The 14,033-nt window shown below is 34.8% G+C and overlaps 1 protein-coding gene across 1 annotated transcript in view; it reads left to right on the forward strand.

Annotated features, from left to right (window-relative positions):
• LOC136032059 (uncharacterized) overlaps window positions 1–14,033 on the forward strand; it is a 26,392-nt gene continuing 12,359 nt past the window's right edge. Inside the window, exon 1 of the mRNA XM_065712175.1 lies at window positions 1–125. The gene's annotated coding sequence lies outside the window, so the exon portion shown is untranslated. The remainder of the gene's footprint in view (window positions 126–14,033) is intronic.

The raw sequence follows: 14,033 nt of genomic DNA on the forward strand, positions 1-14,033 counted from the left end.
TCAGTAATTTCATATGTATTATCAGATTTTAAAGCAGAAAAAGGAACTCAGTAGAAAAAGGAACTTTTGCCTTAGTAGAAACAAAAAAGAGCAGCAATATTCATACATGGTTACGTGGTTACACGGTAATATCAATCAAATGTTTTGCTACTAAGCGTTCTTTAGATGACGCAGTGCACTAGGGTTAAAGTTTGCAGAAGCAGCGCTATAGAATTGCCTACAATGTTTTCATTGTCAATGTATTGACAATGTAATACATTGTCAATGTAATGAGTCAATGTATTGAATATAATATTCTTCTTCTCGACCAATTACAAAACAATTTTCTCTGTTGGATCTTTTCTGCTGGATGTTCACCGGTAGATACTACATAAAACTGAAATAATGTCGTTTTTAATATCGGTATTTGCATTTCGATATTCAATATCGATATTCGGTGCAATTATTTGGACTGGAATTACGATTAATACTGCTACTACTACTGCTACTACTTTTACTACTAGTAGTAGTAGCACTACTACTACAACTATTAAAGCTAAGGGTTTTAGGGTGAAAATTCATGAGATGTTGAGAGGATGGTGAATCTGATAAAAGCATACAAATTAATACTTGGAAAACTTATTGAATAGAATATATAATTTTTAAAGTTCAGATTCTTTTCTTTTCTCTTTCTGCAGAGTTGTGTATGCAGATTCTATATAGTCGGGTGTACTCCTAAGCTAATCGACTAAAACAGTAGGAATATCCGTGCATACGCTGTAGTTAACTTGAAATGGAAGCGTAAAAATTTCCTGGAGATTAATACAATTCCTCTGGGACTTGAATTTCTTATGCAGTAACTGCAAAGTGAGCAAATGTATTGGAGATGAGAAATTAAGTTAATAAAAACAAGTTAAGTGAATGGGAGAAGAATAGCTTATATCAGAAATAAAAAAAAGTCTTAAATATTTTAAAATATCCTAGGTACGTTTTTGAAGAACTGCAAAAGTCATACCTGAAAATTTCGTTGTTTGTTTTCGGTTCGTTTTTAAATATGGATAATTGCAGATACCCGATGTCACTTCTATCGATCACCCTGTCGACGTAATAATGACGTTGATTTAAAATATACAAGTTTCATCAAGTTTACGAGTTATTCATCAGTAGTTAGGAGCCTGAGTAAATGTGCCTTATTTTAAAATAAGGGGAAACATCACCTAGAAGTCTTAAAACATTAACGAAAATCACACCATCAGATTCAGCGTATCAGAACCCTATTGTAGAAGTTTCAAGCTCCTATCTACAATTAAATAAGAAAACAAGTTTTTTTTTTAAATGAAAGTAAGGAGCAACATCAAAACTTAAAACGAACAGAAATTACTTCGTATATGAAAGGGGCTTTTCCTCCTCAACACCCCGCTTTTTACGCTAAAGTTTGATTCTTTCTCTTAACTCTACTTTTGAAACAGTAAGAAACTTTAGAGTAAAAAGCGGGGCGATGAGGAGGAAAAGCCCGTTTCATATACGGAGTAATTTCTGTTCGTTTTAAGTTATGATGCTGCTCCTTACTTTCATTTAAAAAAGCTTGTTTCCTTATTTAATTTCTGGACGTTTTTGAACTAATACATGTTTTGATCTTGGCTCTCTGCACATAAGAAATTAAAACGAAATTTGCATATTAATTAATTGAAATTAATCGGAAGATTCTGAGAAAAAAGAAGTGAGGGAGGAGCCCTAGTTGCCCACCAAGTTTTTGATTACTTAAGAAAGCAACTAGAACTTTTAATTTTTTACAAACGTTTTCATTGGTAAAAAATATACTTAACTTACGAATTAACTTACGTAACGAACCTTTATATTCGTATGTTTTTATTACGTATATGAGGGGGTTCAACCCTCGTCAATTCTTCGCTTTTTACACTAAAGCTTAGATTTTGTTCCAATTCCTTAAGAATCACCTCTGAATCACAAAGGCTGTAGAATAAATAGTTGAAACTACTAAAAATACTTTAGCGTAAAGAGTGAGGTATAACGAGGAGGAAACCCCTCATATGCGTAATAATTTTGTTCGTTTTATTTTAATGCTGCTCCTTACTTTCAGTAGAAAAAACTTTTCATATTTATTTTTTCATTGTTTTTTTTTCAAATAATAGGCTACAAGAAAATCCTGCACTCCCTTCATTGAAATTCTCTTCCCCCATGGGATGTTTCTTCATGGAAATATCCTCCCACGTAACCCCCCTCAACTCTCCCCCTAGACCAAAAAATCCCCCTGAAAACGTCTATACACTTCCCAGTAACCATTACTATATGTAAACACAGGTCAAAGTTTTTAACTTGTAGCCCCTCCCAGGGGGACTGCGGGGAGTAAGTCATCCCCAAATACATAGTTAATAGGTATTTAGACTATGGTGAATAAAATGGCTATCTCAGAATTTGGATCCGGTGACTTTGGGGAAAAATGGGTGTGGGAGGTGGCCTAGGTGCCCTCCAATTTTTTTGGTCACTTAAAAAGGGCACTAGAACTTTTAATTTCCGTTAGAATGAGCCCTCTTGCAAAATTCTAGGACCACTTAGTTGATTCTATCACCCCTGAAAAAAAAAAAAATAAATAAACACGCATCCGTGATCTGTCTTTTGGCAAAAATGCGAAATTCCACATTTTTGTAGATAGGAGCTTGAAACTTCTACCAATTAGGTTTCCTGATACGCTGAATCTGATGGTGTGATTTTCGTTAAGATTGTATGACTTTTGGGGGTGTTTCCCCCTATTTTCTAAAATGAGGCAAATTTTCCCAGGCTCGTAACTTTTGATGGATATAACTGATCTTGATGAAACTTATATATTTAAAATCAGCATTAAAATGCAATTATTTTAATATAACTATTGGTGTCAAAATTCCATTTTTTAGAGTTTCGGTTACTATTGAGCCGGGTCGCTCCTTAATACAGTTCGTTACCACGAACTGTTTGAAAATGTGGAATTTTGTATTTCTTGTCAGAAGACAGATCGCGGATGCATGTTTATTTGGTTTTTTATTGTTGTTGTTTTTTCCCTGGGGTGATCGTATCGAACCAGTGGTCCAAGATTGTCGTGAGAGGGCTCATTAAAACAAAAATTAAAAGTTCTAGTGTCCTTTTTAAGTGACCAAAAAAAATTGGAAGGCACCTAGCCCCCCCCCACACTAATTTTTCCCGAAGTCACTGGTCAAAATCTTTAGATAGCCATTTTGTTCAGCAGAGTTAAAAAACCTAATAAATATGTCTTTGGGGACAGCATAATCAACCACAGTCCCCCGGGGAGGAGCTGCAAGTTACAAACTTTGATCATTGTTTACATATAGTAATGGTTATTCAGAAGTGTACAGCTGTTTTCAGAAGTACTTTTTTGCGTTGGGGTAGGGGTGAAAGGAGTTTCCCCCTCCTCAACGCCTCGCTCTTTACTCTTAAGTTTGACTCTTTCTCAGAATTCTACTTTTTGAAAAAATAAAAAACAAAAGCGTAACAAGCGAGGTGTTGAGGAGTATGCAACCCCTTTCATATACGGAATAATGTATGTTCGCTTAAGTTGTAATGTAACTCCTTACTAGCAAATAAAAAAAAACTTATTTTTTATTTAATGTAATAAAAAAGGCAATATATTTCTTACAAATGCATATTGCAACGATTTAACCATCTCTGATCATTATTGGTTTTAGAAGCTATAATATGGTCAAAAATAAAGTTTGTCGTGTCAACAGAGGTCGTTTTTGAAAAAAAATAAATAAAAAACAAATAAAATCTATGAAAAAGTTAGATGACACAAATAAAATCCGATTCGAACGTTATAACCAAGCGGTATCAAACTATGTTTCATTCATATTTCCATTTATTTTTATGATCTTGAAACAAGGGCTTCTTAGAAAATAGAATTGACGTGACAGTTTGCTTTTTATTTAATCACCAACGGTAGTTTTGGAAAAAATACTTTGTACACATTTTTGGCCATGTTTAGGAGTATATATAATGCACAAAATTCCCGAGAATTCTGGAAAAGTTTCATAAAAAAAGATAACTGCTTCCAAAAGTATTCCGCATGAATATGAGTGGCCCCCCTTCTTTGACTAACTAGAAGCAGTTACAGCATCTGGTACACAACACCCCACACCCGATTAGGAAAAAGCTGGTAGAAGAAGTCGGAACTCCTCTCGTGACCACACTAAATACCCCCTACTGGAAAAAAAAGTATCAGCTTTGTCGCCAAATCGAGTGTGAAAAAAATAGAAGATGCTATAAAACAAACTAAAGTCTCAATGGCTCTTCCATGTCAAAAACAGCACAGGCTTATTGTATGCATGGAATGGAGGTGATGGCCCCATCTCAGATCACAAAGTTTTTTTTTGTCAGAAATCAAAATAAGGCTGGAGGATCAAGATATCCAGAAATATTGGAGTGACCTTAGCCGGTCAGAAAGCTTGAGTTCTTACTATAAGGTGAAAGAAAAATATAGTGAAGAGTTTTATTTATAATTAAGGTTTCCAAAAGATTCCCGGAGGTCATGGATGCATGTGTGAGCAAACTGTCTCGCTAATGGGGAGCTTTTAAGAGACAGGACCCCAGCAAGTGATTCCACTAGGCCCTAGTATTCAATTCAATTTACGTGAGTAATTCCAACAGAGAAATAGTAGACTTTTCCCTGGGGGACCCTAGCAATCAATTCCATGGAGCCGTAGCGAGCAATTCCAATGAAGGGACTGCCAACAATTAATTCAACCGGAGCCCTAGAGAGTATTTGCAACCAATATATCAACCAATTTCAGCAGGTACCTTAACTTAACCTAACCACCAGAGCAATGCTAAATATCTTTTTTAGGTACTGGTATTAATAGCCATTCATTCATTCCTTCGTGTACATGGAATTTCTCACTAAAAAATTGCAATACCTAAAAAAGATATCTGAGCATTGAGCATTTACTCGAAAAAACAAAAAATCCTTTATAATATACAATATCCAGATGCAACTAGTCTACTGAGTTTCTGAAAACAGAATGTCTTCGGCACACGATTATCATCATGACTAAGAAACCTTATGCCATTCCTAGGATCAAATTTCACTGAATATATTTATGATAATGATCTGTCAGAGAAAGAAACATTCACAAGGTATCAACCAACTGTTCATTAAAGCTCCTGGGAATGGAATGTCTTCATCACCACGAAGCTATAACATGATAGAACACCTCAATGATTTCAATCTATGTAAGCATGGTCAATCGAATCCTCCGAATCTCCGACTTAGTCCCCGCCCTTCATCTCTTAAGACGAAATCTTGTCAAATTCTATCCGCCTGGGCAAATTTACTTTCATAAATTTCCATCATTTCCAGCAGAAATCCTCAGACCTAATCTTTCATCAAGAATTTTCTCTTTTATGAGCTTAAGACAGTATTATTACTCCCAAATACATATCTATAGTCTTATTCGATATACGACTGCCAAACAACTTAATTTGTTATCGATAAAAACCCAGTTCCAACTCCACATAAAAAAAGGAAAGGAAATTGGAAGATTTTTTTTTGCCTTCAATTCCTAGTTTTACGTGAGATACTCAAAAAACGAGAGGGTAATACCTCGTAATAAACGTTACAAGCTCGTGAAAAATAACCGGACAGTACCTCAAAATGTACCAACGAATAATAGACCTAATGTTCGGTACAAAGAAACGTTATATCCCAATTTAAAACAAAGCTATATAACAAAGTTATATAACAGCCTAAAACAAAACAGCTAAAAACAAAGTTATATAACAGAGAAAATCCACGGTGGTCAAATTGGACATTCAAAGCAGGCTTCCAATTTAAGAGCGTCACAATACTTAAAGGTTAACATCTAAAGTTTATTCAATGGAAAGGAATCCTTTGTCTGACATTAAATAAAAAAAAACAAGTTTTTTTTAAATGAAAGTAAGGAGCGATATTAAAACTTAAAACGAACAGAAATTACTCCGTATATGAAAGGGGCTTTTCCTTCTCAACGCCCCGTTCTTTACGCTAAAGTTTGACTCTTTTTCTTAACTCTACATTTAAAAACAGTAAAAAAAACTTTAGCGTAAAGAGCGGGGCGTTGAGAAGGAAAAGCCCCTTCCATATACGGAGTAATTTTTGTTCGTTTTAAGTTTTAATGTCGCTCCTTACTTTCATTTAAAAAACTTGTTTTTTTTATTTAATTTCTGAACGTTTTTGAATGAATGCATGTTTTGATTTTGGCTCTCCGCAGAGGAATAATTAAAACGAAATTTGTATATTTTTTTTTTGGCTAAATGGCTTTCTCATAGTTTTGATCGAATGATTTTGAGAAAAAAAGCGGGGGAGGAAGCCTAGTTGCCCTCCGATTTTCGGTTAATTAAAAAGGCAACTAGAACTTTTAATTTTTTAAGAATCTTTTTATAAGTAAAAGATATACGTAACTTATAAATTAGCTTACGTAAAGAACTTTTGTATTCTTATGTTTTTATTACATATATGAGGGGGTTCGCCCCCTCGTCAGTACCTCGCTCTTTACACTAAAGCTTAAATTTTGTCCCAATTCATTAAGAATGACCCCTGAATCACAAAAGCCGCAGAATATATAGTTAACATTACTAAAAATACTTTAGCGTAAAGAGTGAGGTATTAGGAGCAGGTGAGCCCCTCACGTGGGTAATAATTTCTGTTCGTTTAAAAACTGCTGCTTACTTCCAGCTGAAAAAAACTTTTTCATTGTTTTTTTTAAGTAATGCTAGTAAATCCTGCGCTCCCTTCATGGACATTTTCTTCCTCCATGACAAATTCCTCGATGGAAAGTTCCCCCAGCATATCCCCCTCTTCTCAACCCCTGCCTCCAACCAAGAATCCTCCTGAAAAGGCCTGTACACTTCCCAATAACCATCACTATATGTAAGCACTGGTCAAAGCACTGTGAGGGAGTAGGTCGTCCCCAAAGACATAGTTATAAGGTTTTTCGACTACGCTGAATAAAATGGCTATCTCAGAATTTTGATCCGCTGATTTTAGGAAAATAATTAGCGTAGGAGGGGGCCTTGGTGCCCTCCAATTTTTCGGTCACTTGAAAAGGGCACTAGAACTCTTAATTTCCGTTAGAATGAGCCCTCTCGCAACATTCTAAGACAACCTGGTCGATACGATCACCCTGGGGAAAAAAACAAAAAACAAAAAAACAAATAAACACGCATCCGTGATCTGCCTTCTGGCAAAAAATATAAAATTTCACATTTTTGTAGATAGGAGCTTGAAATTTCTACAGTAGGGTTCTCTGATACGCTGAATCTGGTGGTGTGATTTTCGTTAAAATTCCATGACTTTTAGGGGGTGTTTCCTCCTATTTTCTAATATACCGCAAATTTTCCCAGGCTCGTAACTTTTGATGGGTAAGACTAAACTTGATGAAACTTATATATTTAAAATCAACATCAAAATGCAATTCTTTTGATGTAGCTATTGGTACCATAATTCTATTTTTTAGACTTTTGGTTACTATTGAGCCGGGTCGCTCCTTACTACAGTTCGTTACCACGAACTGTTTGAAAATCCGGAGATTTCAATTGTAGAAAAGGATTTCAACAAAAAGTAAAGACCTTTATTTTGGCACCAAGCCACTCCTTTTATACTGAATCTTGATTTAACTTTTTTATACTGAGCCAGCAGTTACATAAATTCCTTGAAATTAAGGGGGGATGGATTTTGTTTTGAAAATATTGGAGTGTTTTTTTTTCAATGAAAGGGCCTAAAATATCCTTTTTCAACGAAATACCGAAAAAGGTGTGTTTTAAAATCTAGAGTAAGAAGGACAAAATAGGGGGGGGGGATATTCACCTTACTCTCTTTCCTCAGCAATTGACACCAATGTGGGTCAGGATTTTACTCGTTTTTGTATCAAGTCACACAGTAGCTTGTTTTTGGATCAACATAAGAACTTTTGACACTGAATGCGCACTAAATAAAAAAAATAAGTTTTTTCAACTGAAAGTAAGGAGCAACATTAAAACTTAAACTATATAGAAATTATTGCGTATATGAGGGGGTTCGTTCTTCGTCAATACTTTGCTCTTTACGCTAAAGTTTCGAACGTTGTTCCAATTCTTTAAGAATGACTCTTGAAAAAAAAGACCGTTTAATTAGAATTAATAGCTCTTTTGAAAGTACTGAGGCGTAAAGCTTTGAAAGCGTATAGAGCGATATGTCGACGAGGGGGCGAACCCTCTCATATACCTAAGAAATTTTGTTCGTTTTAAGTTTAATTTTTCTTCTTACTTTCAGTTGAAAAAACTTTTATTATATATTTAATTTCCGATCGGTTTTTAAATATTGCTGGGAAAAACCTTCATGGAAAACTCCCTTCCAATATGAAAATTTTCTCCACGGAAAGATTCTCCCATGTAACTTCCGACCCCCCCTCCCTTCCACCAGAAAAAATCCTCCTGAAAACGTCTATATACTTCCCATTACCAATACTATATGTAACCAATGAGCAAAGTTAATAAGTTTTACTTTTTCCCTGGGGACTGTGGGGGAATAAGTGATCCTCAAAGACATAGTTATTAGATTTTTCGGCTATGCTGATCAAAGTGACTATCTCAAAGTTTTGATCGGGTCACTTTAGAAATAATGAGCGTGGGAGGGAACCTAGTTGCCCTCCAATTTTTGGTCACTTAAAAAAGGCACTAGAGCTTTTACTTTCCTTTCGAATAACCCTCTCACAATATTCTAGGACCACTGGGTCGATACAATCAAGAAAAATCAAGTTGGAGAAAATACAATCAATCAAGTTGGAGAAAAAAAACAACAAATAAACGTGCATCTGTGATCTTTCGTCTTGCAGAAAAATTTCCATATTTTTGCAGATATGAGCTTGAAACGTGGGATAACCCTCTACAGGAGGGTTCTCTGATATGCTGAATCTGATGGTGTGATATTCATTAAGATTCTGTAAATCTTAGAGGGTCATTCCCCTTTTTTGAAAATAAGGCAAATTTTCTCATACTCGTAACTTGTGATCGGTAAGACAAAACTTGTTGAAGCTTATATTTGAAACCAGCATAAAAATCCGATTCTTTTGATGCATCTATTGGTATAAGAAATCCATTTTTTAGAGCTTCGGTTACTATTAAGCTGGATCGCTCCTTACTTGCAGTTCGTTACCACAAAATGCAACAAGTCTACCTTTTTGCTAAAAATCGATGGTAGGGTAAAGCAGGCAGCCAGGATGGAAGGCAGGGCTGCCATCTTGCACATTTTTCGTATAAAATACGTTCTTTTTTTTATCTCAAAGGGGAAGTGGAAGGGTGAAAATCACTATTTTTAGGTGCTCTTGTTTTCTTGGTCACTTAGAACGTCAGCAGTTGGCTACTTTGTCAGAAATGCAGTTAACCCTAGAAACAGTGGTACCATCTTCTACGCTTTTCATTTGAAATGCTGAAAGCTTTGACAGCCGTGTGCATGCAAATTTTTGACTTGCACTCCTTATGAGCAAAAGTCTTTTTTTTATCTTGATTTTTACTCTTTTTGGACGTCAGTGGATGGCAACCAGGATGGAAGGGTCTTTTATGTAGTTTGCACTTGTAATCAAGCATATTTAAATCATTTGCGTGAATCCGGTTTTGTATTTGCATCATGTCAACCTTTCTACAAAAATACATCTATGAAGAATGGCCAATTTGAGTAAATCGGGGATCTCACCCCAAAGAGACGTGTGGATTACGGACCCATACTTCAATTTGAAGGACCCATACTCCTTTTTAAGAGAAATTTCGTTTAAGTAACATTATTTATGGGTTTTTTCAGTTATCTGATGGATATTCCTTTGTACAACTATTTGTCTGCAGTTATTCGTTGACTTTTTCTACCAAATTTTATTTTGAGTTTAGATTTGTGTTTTCAACAGCATCTAGAAGTTTTATTTCACTTAGCCTAACTTCATGTTTCCTAGTTTTCTTGTTGAGACGGCGGGGGTGGGGTGGGGATGAGGTAACTTTTTGTTGAGGAGGAAGGGCGAGGGAGCTTTAAAGTTTATTCTGAGAGGAAGACAAATCTATTTTTTTGCGATTCTCACAAAAAAGTATGTGCTGTGGTAATTTCTTTCTTTTTTATGTTTGTCATCCGACACCCCTAGTTGTTAGTTAAACTATAAGAATGGACTCCAAATGGTATTTTGTACAATTGAATGGAATGATAAAACGTTGAAGAAGGGTTTGTCCTGGTGTAAAAACAGGACTAAAAGCTCTTCCCATTAGCGTTAAGCAATCAAATGCATTGGAAATATATAATGTAAAGCTATTCTACCAAAAAGATTCAATAAAGTAGATAAATGTTGAACTCTTTAGGCTTCTCTACCGCTTCACTATCAAGTCTCATATAAGTAGTGTTTGCTTTGTACTTTTTGCTGTGTCCAATCGCCCGTTTATATTGTTTTGTGTCCTGTTATTGCCATGTAATCATTGTGCATAATACTGTTTAATTTGAAAATAATTGAAGGTCGGAAGTGGTCTAAAAGTTGTCGGTGAGTAATAAATAAATTCGGCGAGTTGAGGAAAACGAAACGAACGGGAATTTCCCTTATTACAGAAAATTCGCTCTGGGAGTAAGATTCTACCTTTAATTCAGTATCGTTTTTTTGTGGATTAGAGACTTTCTACATAGCTACATCTAATTTATGCTCGAGATTAAATATAAAAAAAAACTAGTTTTTTTACTGAAAGTAAGAAGCGACATTAAAACATAAACAAACAGAAATTACTCCGTATATGAAATAGGTTGTTCCCTCCTCAATAACTCGCTCTTTACGCTAAAGTTTTTAATTGTTTTAAAAAGTAGATTTGTGGCAAAGAGTCAAACTTTAGCGTAAAGAGCAAGGGATTGCGGAGGGGACAACCCATTTCATATACGGAGTAATTTCTGTTTGTTTTAAGTCTTAATGTCGCTCCTTACTTTCAGTTAAAAAAACTAATTTTTTTAAATTTAGTTTCAGAACGTTTTTGATTTAATGCATGTTTGATTTTGGCTGTCCGCACATAAATTATTAAAATGAAATTTGCATATTAATTCTTTTTTTGGCTAAATGGCTTTCTCTTAGTTTTAATCTGACGATTTTGAGAAATAAGGGGTGGGGAGGAGGCCTAGTTGCCCTCCAATCTTCGGTTACTGAAAAAGGCAACTAGAACTTTTAGTTTTTACGAATCTTTTTATTAGTAAGAGATATACGTAACTTAAGAATTAACTTACGTAACAAACTTTTATATTCTTGTATTTTTATTATTTATATGAGGGGGTTTGTCCTTTCGTTAATACCTCGCTCTTTACACTAAATCTTAACTTTTGTCCAAATTCTTTAAGAATAACCCCTAAATCAGAAAGGCCGTAGAATAAATAGTTTAAATTACTAAAAATACTTTAGCATAAAGAGTGAGGTATTTATCTTTTCTTAAATACCTCACTCTTTATGCTAAAGTATTTTTAGAACCCCTCATATGCGTAATAATCTCTGTTCGTTTTAAGTTTTAATGCTACTCCTTACTTTCAATTGAAAAAACTATTTCATGTTTAATTTTTCATTGTTTTTTTTTATAGTAATGCTAGAAAATCCCGCGCACTTTTCATTGAATTTCTCTTCCCCCATAACATATTCCTCCAAGGAAAGATTCTCCCACGTAGCCCCCTACGCTCAACCCCACCCCAAACCAAAAAAAAAAACCCTGAAAACCTCTGTACGCCTCCCAATTGCCATTGCTGTATGTAAACACTGGTCAAAATTTGTAGCTTGCAGCCCCTCCCCCAGGGACTGTAGGGGAGTAAGTCATCCCCAAAGACATGGTTATTATGATTTTTGACTATTCGGAACAAAATGGCTATCTCAAAATTTTGATTCGTTGACTTTGGGAAAAAAGAGCGTGGGAGAGGGCCTAGGTGCCCTCCAATTTTTTTGGTTACTTAAAAAGGGCACTAGAACTTTTCGTTTTCGTTAGAATGAGTCCTCTTGCAACACTCTAGGACTACTTGGTCGATACGATGAACCCTGGGAAAATAAGAAATAAACACGCACCCGTGATCTGTCTTCTGGCAAAAAAAACAGAAATTCCACATTTTTTTAGATAGGAGCTTGAACTTTTTGCTTTAAGGTTCTCTGATACGCTGAATGCGATGGTGTGATTTTCGTTAAGATTCTATGACTTTTAGGGGATTTTCCAAAATAAGGCAACAGACGGTGTCTGTTTTATTCATTTGTGTTATTAACACATAGAAATAGTTGGATATTTGATCTCTAAGATGGTATGCACTTGGTCATTTGTACACAACGAAGGCCAGAACAGAGGCACAGGTACACAGACAAAAAAAATGTTTCTTCTGTGTTTTTTTAAGTAAAATGCAGATAATATAGCATTCTAATGATAATAACCGGAAATGGTTTGAAATTTTTTAGACATCTTATCGGGTCCTATTCTGCGTTCCTTGAGAGTTTCTTTATCTCAGAAATCGTGTGCATCAGGTGACACATGCCAAGCTTGGCATGGTTAGAACCATGCGAAGATATTTTGCGCGAAGCATTTTGGAGACTATACCAAGCGTGGCAGAACTTTGCAAAGCACAACGGAGCTGTGCGGCACACTTGGTGTTCCGAAATGTACACCAGGCGGTGAGAAGTCAGCATCCCCTTACCTTACGTGTCTGTGCAGAGAAGTATAATTAGAATCGTAGGATCTAATCACTGTTCTATCTCCATGGGAAATAATGGATATGTGGATTGAGAAACTATAGGCTAAAATAAAATTTCACATTAAGGATTGTTCAAGAGAAGTGGTGACTGAATTGTAAATGCATGCCCCTATCTCATCTTATCATCTGTTTTTTCCTAATCTTGTGCCTAATTTCGGTCTGTTCTGTAATATTACTAGTATACAGTTCTTTCTTGATTTGTTAATATTCAAGAAAGTAAGATTTAACGTTTTTTTTTCACCATCAAGGTCGATCTCAGCTTCAATTTAGTTGTTTTTTTTTCGTCATTGAAAGAGTCTAAATTATTATCCGAATCGATCAAAACTAACTTTTTTTTTTAAATAAGTGCCAATGTGAACCCTAATTTTCTTATGTAAATTTGTCAACAATATTCGTGGCTAACTACACCCTTTATAAAACAAGTTTGCCACACATCAGAAAATATACTAATCAAGATCATCAAGGACTAATATGTAATGTAATCAGTATTATAAATTTGCTCTACCAAACTATTTTTAGATTGATAAACTTACGATAAACTTTTTTATAGATGGAAAAATCTAAAGAAAATATTTTGTTAATGGTATAAATTCTCTCTAAAAGTTGATAAATTCGGTAAATAACTACATTTTGAGCATTTTTGTAAGTTGATGTTACAGCCGTAACATCATACAAAAGTAACAAAATATTACTGAAAACGGAACAAATATTGACGTGGAACAGCTTTTTTTAAAATACTTTTTGGTACTTGTGTATTATAGCGACCACACTGTTGTTCGTTATCTGTTACAAAACCGGTTTTTCTGTGTGCACTCGAAGATAATTAGGATAGCCCGAGCGAGATAAACTACTATGGAGGTATATTTTAATTAGATATTTGATATATAGATTTGGTTTGGTATTTAATGTAAGGTGTTGGGCGCGGCCTGCTTTCCATAATTATCCATTGAAGTTTTCATGAAATTGTTATTAAATTATTATATTTTCATCATATTTAGGTATATCCCATTAGCATTAACCTAACTTCACTTCTTGGGTACTTCTTCCACAAGTATCTTTTTTTAAGAGTCCGTAAATCTTTTTTTCTTTTTAGAAATTCTTTCTGTTTCTTCATAACCCAGAAATTATTTTATATAGATATATAATTTTTTTTACTTTATTGCTCAATAACCTGTATAACCATTTTTTTAAATTATAATTAGGAATTTTTACTTAAAAAAGAATTAAATTACCACAGAAAGTTCATCAAATTTGGGAACTATTTATGCCAAGATCAAATGCTATCACTTTTTTTGCACTCTGCGTACTTTTT

The sequence above is a fragment of the Artemia franciscana genome, chromosome 10 (assembly GCF_032884065.1).
Source record: "Artemia franciscana chromosome 10, ASM3288406v1, whole genome shotgun sequence".
NCBI classification, from domain to species: Eukaryota; Metazoa; Arthropoda; class Branchiopoda; order Anostraca; family Artemiidae; genus Artemia; species Artemia franciscana.